This window comes from Triturus cristatus, chromosome 10, assembly GCF_964204655.1.
Source record: "Triturus cristatus chromosome 10, aTriCri1.1, whole genome shotgun sequence".
NCBI lineage: Eukaryota > Metazoa > Chordata > Amphibia > Caudata > Salamandridae > Triturus > Triturus cristatus.
In genome coordinates, this window is record NC_140593.1 from 896,456,379 (window position 1) to 896,463,141 (window position 6,763).

Genomic DNA, 6,763 nt, shown 5'->3' on the forward strand with positions numbered 1-6,763 from the left:
TCCTGAAGTGCGGCTGGGCGATGCGCGGTGTCCTTGGCCTCCTGGCTGGCCCTCCTCCTGATGATTCCGCTCTGTTCCCGGGGTTCGCTTCGTCGTCCCGGACTTGCGCCTTTTTCCTCCGCTCTCCGGACTTCTCGCTCGTCTCTTCTTCGGTATTCACGGCTTTCGCGCTGGCGTCTTCCGGGTCGTCCCTCTTCAAGGATGGTGAGACCAAGGATAGGTCGACAAAGGCTGACGTCACGGGGGCCAACTCCGCCTCCTCAGAGTCCGCGTCTTCCTTAAAGGGCCAGTCCTGATCGTGCAACGAAGATAGAGGGTCACTGTCCCTATCCCCGTCATGAGGCCCGTCGAACCTGTCACAATGTTCTGGAGCACTTTCTTGTATCTCTCTTAGATGCAGGTGAGCTGTCTCTGTATAATGCCTGGAAGGGTCCAGTGGATCATAAGGTGCATCTGTATCGCTAGCCACTTTGTCAGTTGTCAATAAAATTGTGGCTGGTGCATTGTTTAGAGGGAGTTTGGCTGCTTTCTTGGCTGCCCAATCAGCCAAAGCATTTCCACATACACAAAGTCTTGGGAATTTGTATGAGCTACACACTTTATTACTGCAACTGCATGTGGCAAAGCTAAAGCTTCAATCAGGTCCTCTAAAAGAGGGCGATGCATGACAGGGCTTCCATCAGATTTTAGGAATCCCCGTTTGCTCCACCGCATAATGTTGGAATCCACTGTTGTAATGACATAGGCGGAATTAGAATACACTGTAATTATTTCTCCTTCCCCCTGTTTAAGGGCTGCCACCAGTGCTACTAGCTCAGCAGCTTGAGCAGAATAATGAGATGGCAAAGTTATCTGTTCTGTTATATATAAAGTATCTGAAGAATCATGCTGCTTGGCTCTGACCACTGCTGCCTCTGTATGTCGTATTTCCTTTCCTGATCTATTGTGGAGTATCTATCTACAAAATATACAACACTACCTGGAATAGGGTCTTCTCTTGCTTGACTACACTCATCTGGAGCATATGTTGCACAGTCATGTGGGTCATCATCAGTATCTTCAATAGGGTGTGCAAACAAAGTGGCAGGGCCAACTGTGTGACACTTGACTACCTTGAGAGATGGTAATGATAATATTATCTCATAGCCTGATACTCTCTGTGTTGTTAATGTCGTCTTGGCCTTCTGAATTATTGCAAACACTGTATGTTCGGCATACAGCGTTAAAGGTGCACCCATGACAATGGGAGCACTTTTCTCAACTGCAAAGGCTGCTGTGGCCAGCGCTTGCTCACAGGGGTAATGGCCTTTCATAACAGAATCAAGAAGGCCATTAAAGTAAGCAATTGGTTTGTGGCCTAAAGGATTCTTCTGGGGGAGAACAGCTGCCATCACTTGGCCACTTCAGTGGCAAAAAAGGAAAACATCTTTAGTCTGGTGTCCCTAACACTGGTGCATTTGTTATCTCTGCCTTTAATTTGTGAAATGTTTCCCGCATTTCTGCAGTCCATGTTATTCTGTCCTTCTGTGTCTTTGCATGTTTGATGGATGTGAGCAAAGGAGCTTTTAGGGTGCTATGGTCAAAAACCCATTGTCTGACATAAACACATAAGCCCAAGAATTTTTGTTTGCATTCCCTTCACTGTTTCAGGCTCTGTCATCTGTCTAATTAATGATGCTCTTTTGGGTGTAACTCGGCGGCCTGAGTCCGACAGCAATTGTCCCAAATAAGGGACTTCTTACTGACAATATTGTAATTTGTCTCCGTCAACTTTGTAGCCTCGTTGGGCAGGGTGCAAAGTAAAGACACGCACTGTTCTTCAGTGGCACTACAGATCAGTAAATCATCGACATACTGTAGTATTGTGCTGTCACTTTGAAAATCAGTAAGGTCATTTTTAACTGTTCTGTTAAAGACACTGGGGGACTCACAGTGCCCCTGGGGTAAACAAGAATGGAGGTTCTGGGAGCCACAAAATGAAAATGCAGTCAAGTAGTGACTGTCTTGGTGCAGTGGAATACTAAAGAATGCATTTTTTAAGTCTATGACTGAGAAGTACTTGGCATCTTTGGGTATGTTAGTAAGGATGACGGAAGAGTCAGGTTCCACGGGGAATTCTAGTATCACTATTCAAAAAAAAAAAACATATTTTGATTGGCATTTGATATATAACAGTACTGTTTACATAATTTCTATTATGTCTTCAGATCCAGTTGGCTTGTACCTTACTATATTATATCAGATCATGTCTATTCAGGTACATAAAGTGTATTTCTTATTCCATACATATACCGACCTTAACAGTGGAATGTCGTCTATTGGCGTAGCTCAATTTCTAACAGATAAATATTTAGTCTTCATTGCGATTCACATTCTATCCATTATTTTCTAGGTGAATAGCCATCAATATTTATTCTTTTACATAGTGTTTGCCTTTGTATTGTGAAGAATAAACAACTTTCCACAACCATTGTTCAAACAAAAAAGGAATAACAGAGAAAAAAGAAAACTTATGCAAATGGGTGATTTTTGTGCATAGTTATTAAAGATCCACTCAGGGTGTATAGTTTACTGGGCCCATCAGAGGGTCCTTGAATGGACTAGAAGGGTTCCCCCACAGTACAAAAGTGTATTTTATGTGCTCGTATCTCATTCTTAGTTGTAGATTTCACTGGTGTCCAATAGTAAGATCTGGTCTCATATCTCATTAGAGGGACGGGCTGACTACACTGTTACGTGTCCTTTTGTTTCTGCTCGCCACCACTCCCCCCTCTCTCACCGCCTGACTGTGTTGGTGTTTCCCATGCTATATATATGTATATTACCTACTGGCGGTCGCCAGTAGGTAGTTATAGTTAGGACCCCTTTTCCATAGGAAATCCGCAACATTCTATTTTGAATAACTTTGGCACCGGTCGACGAATCCTCGCGAATTTCTCAAAATAGGTGGGGCGCTACGCTCCGCTCCTACCCTGAAAGTCTCGGGGGGATTCGTCAAGCGGGGGCTGAGATAAAAGGGGGGTCCCAAAACGCGTTTTTCCCATGCATTTTTCCATAGGACCTTTAGACAGGGCTACAGCCCGAACGGCTGAACAGAATTACTAGAAATTTGGCAGAGAGGTAGTCCTCAGGTCAAGGAAGTGCCTTTTGTAGGTTTGGTGTAAATCTGTTCAGTAGATTCTGAGAAAATAGCCTTTAAATCAATATATATATCTGAGCCAGCTTACGGTACGCTTACCGTAAGCTTACCGTACGTGTACGGTGGCGTGCGCGATTCTGATTGGTTGTTAGATCTTAGTAAACATTCGAATCGGCCGAAACCAGGAAGCGGCGGCCGCCATTTTGTGTGTTTCACTCAGAAAAAAAAGAGTGAAAACAAGAAAAGGGGGCAAGGAGGAGAGTTACAGACCCCCTTACATTTGTGAGGGGGTCAAAGAAGGACAGAAAAGTACAAAGAAAACATTTATTGATTTTTAAAAAAATCACGGGGTACGCGTACGGTAAGCTTACGGTAAGCGTACGGAAGAAAAAATAAATAAAAAAAGAAATGAAATGCAGATTTAAGAGTTTAGATATTAGGGGGCTCTAAAAAGAGCCGTTGTGTTTATGAAGTGATTTTTTAAGTGGTACCTACAAGTAAGTACCGATGCAGAGTCTAAGGTTCAAGAGGAAGACTCTGTTCCCTTCATCATTGAAGTGCACACCATCTCCTCTATAAATGTCTTGCATGTCATAACGCAAGTTGTTGTGGTAAATGGCACCCATACCATAGTCACGGAGGAAAGCAGAAACAGATTTGTTGACGTGCTTCCTTGCTTTGTCAATTTGCGGACAGAAATTATTGGACCAGTTCCATTTTTGCCTTTGGCATATGTTGGAAAACACAAAGGCAGTTTTAGGGAAAAGAGAAAACAGTTGTGCAAAGGTGTCCTTCATAAGCATTTCCAGACCTACCCCAGTCAAAGTGCCTAGGTCATTGCCACCACAGTGCACTATTATGAGGTCAGGGTGTTGGATTTGCATGAAGGATTTCACCAATGGCATCAATTGGTGCCACTTTAACCCTCTCTGACCAATCCATTTAATGTCTACATTTGGCAAAGCAAGGTCTCTCACCATACCTGTTTTCTCTGCAAACTTTTCACTCCAGAAGACATAGCTGTGCCCTACAATCCACACTGTGAACATCTTCAAAGGAGATCTGGATGCACTCAGGAGGTGTAATTCAGTAGAATGGGAAAAAGAAATGAAAAACAGTTTGGAAATGGAGGCATACATATTTTTTTTTTTTTAAAAAGAACTGATTGGCTGTTTCATACCATTCTACACTAAAAACTAGGCTGTATGTGTAAATTGATAGAAGCATGTTTTGTATTGGTACAGAAAAATGTGTTACCATAGAACAGTACTATGGATTTGCTGTAAGGTTTGAAAAGTCAAGCACTCTTGCTCTGTGGAATTGAAACATTGTTGGGCGAACTTCTGACCTAACTCCACACAGCAGTGTTCCATGAGGTGTTGCTATGGTAGCAGGCAGAAGTCAAGTTGGGGGAAGGGTACTTTAAGAAAAGGGTTGGTTTTCAACCAATAGAAATGTGTGATTACATTTGAAAAAAAGGGGGAAGCACTGAGATTTGAAACTTACATGTATATGTGTGGAAAAATAGAGGGAAACTTTGCCATTATCTGGTTCTGCTGAGAGGAGAGAGGTGTAGAGAACAGAGATCCTGGCTCTGATAATCTGCTGTTTGAGTGCCACATTTCTTTCACAACTAACTAATTTTAAAGGTGAGTTATGAGTTTGAGAGGGGATGTATATGGTAAATTAAGAAATGAATAATAGAATTGGAATTCCTTTTGTAGAAGTTGTGTTTATTATTTTCTGTTTTGGGAGAAATTTAAATGTGAGGAACATGTAAAATAATATGGACTATTTTTTAATGATAAATTAAGGTGTACTGGTAAAAATAAGGAATACTTTAAGGGTTTGAGGTTGCAGTCAGTAATGCAAATACATTCAGCATCACTAAGGCTGGTTGCCCTTGCTGGAGTGTAGGCAGTCACCGAGGATACACATGGTGGTGGTCTGAAAAAGCAGTTTGGACATGGGCTTTTTAAAAAAATCTAAAAAGTGGATTCATAATGTGTCAGTCTGTAAAAGTGATTTTCACTTGCCAAAAAAAAAGAGCAGTAAGTGTGCATTTAAATTGGCAAAGAAATTTTGTTTTGTGACTAATGTGAAAACATGACTCTGTGTGCAAATAGGAATTACAGGCAGAGATTTATTGCGTTTTGCTCTGGTGATTTCACAGTTGCATTAGTAGGAAAAAGGGGGAGCGATTTTTTGGTGCAGAAGCAGACTTAGCACACACCCAGCTCCTTTCCATGTATAATCATGCACAGTATTTAGAAGCGAGTGGGGTTTTGAGGTTTCAGTCTGTAATGCAAATACATTCAGCATCACTAAGGCTGGTTGCCCTTGCTGGAGTGTAGGCAGTCACCGAGGATACACATGGTGGTGGTCTGAAAAAGCAGTCTGGACATGTGCAATTAAAAAAATCTAAAAAGTGGATTCATAATGTGTCAGTCTGTAAAAGTGATTTTCACTTGCCAAAAAAAAAGAGCAGTAAGTGTGCATTTAAATTGGCAAAGAAATTTCGTTTTGGGACTAATGTGAAAACATGACTCTGTGTGCAAATAGGAATTACAGGCAGAGATTTATTGCGTTTTGCTCTGGTGATTTCACAGTTGCATTAGTAGGAAAAAGGGGGAGCGATTTTTGGGGGGAAGAAGCAGACTCTTAGCACACACCCAGCTCCTTTCTATGTATAATCATGCACAGTATTTAGAAGCGAGTGGGGTTTTGAGGTTTCAGTCTGTAATGCAAATACATTCAGGATCACTAAGGCTGGTTGCCCTTGCTGGAGTGAAGGCAGTCACCGAGGATACACATGGTGGTGGTCTGAAAAAGCAGTCTGGACATGGGCTTTTTTAAAAAAACTGAAAAGTGGTTTCATAATGTGTCAGTCTGTAAAAGTGATTTTCACTTGCCCAAAAAAAAGAGCAGTAAGTGTGCTTTCAAATTGGCAAAGAAATTTCGTTTTGGGACTAATGTGAAAACATGACTCTGTGTGCAAATAGGAATTACAGGCAGAGATTTATTGCGTTTTGCTCTGGTGATTTCACAGTTGCATTAGTAGGTAAAAGGGGGAGCGATTTTTGGGGGGAAGAAGCAGACTCTTAGCACACACCCAGCTGCTTACCATGTGGAATCATGCACAGTATTTAGAAGCGAGTGGGGTTTTGAGGTTTCAGTCTGTAATGCAAATACATTCAGCATCACTAAGGCTGGTTGCCCTTGCTGGAGTGAAGGCAGTCACCGAGGATACACATGGTGGTGGTCTGAAAAAGCAGTCTGGACATGGGCTTTTTAAAAAAAATCTGAAAAGTGGTTCATAATGTGTCAGTCTGTAAAAGTGATTTTCACTTGCCAAAAAAAAAGAGCAGTAAGTGTGCATTCAAATTGGCAAAGAAATTTCGTTTTGTGACTAATGTGAAAACATGACTCTGTGTGCAAATAGGAATTACAGGCAGAGATTTATTGCGTTTTGCTCTGGTGATTTCACAGTTGCATTAGTAGGAAAAAGGGGGAGCGATTTTTTGGGGGAAGAAGCAGACTCTTAGCACACACCCAGCTGCTTACCATGTGGAATCATGCACAGTATTTAGAAGCGAGTGGGGTTTTCAGGTTTCAGTCTGTAAT

General features: G+C 41.9%; 1 pseudogene; it reads right to left on the reverse strand.

Annotated features, from left to right (window-relative positions):
- Positions 1 to 507: 507 nt before the first annotated feature.
- LOC146796199 (uncharacterized) lies at positions 508 to 1,391 on the reverse strand (annotated as a pseudogene).
- Positions 1,392 to 6,763: the final 5,372 nt, after the last annotated feature.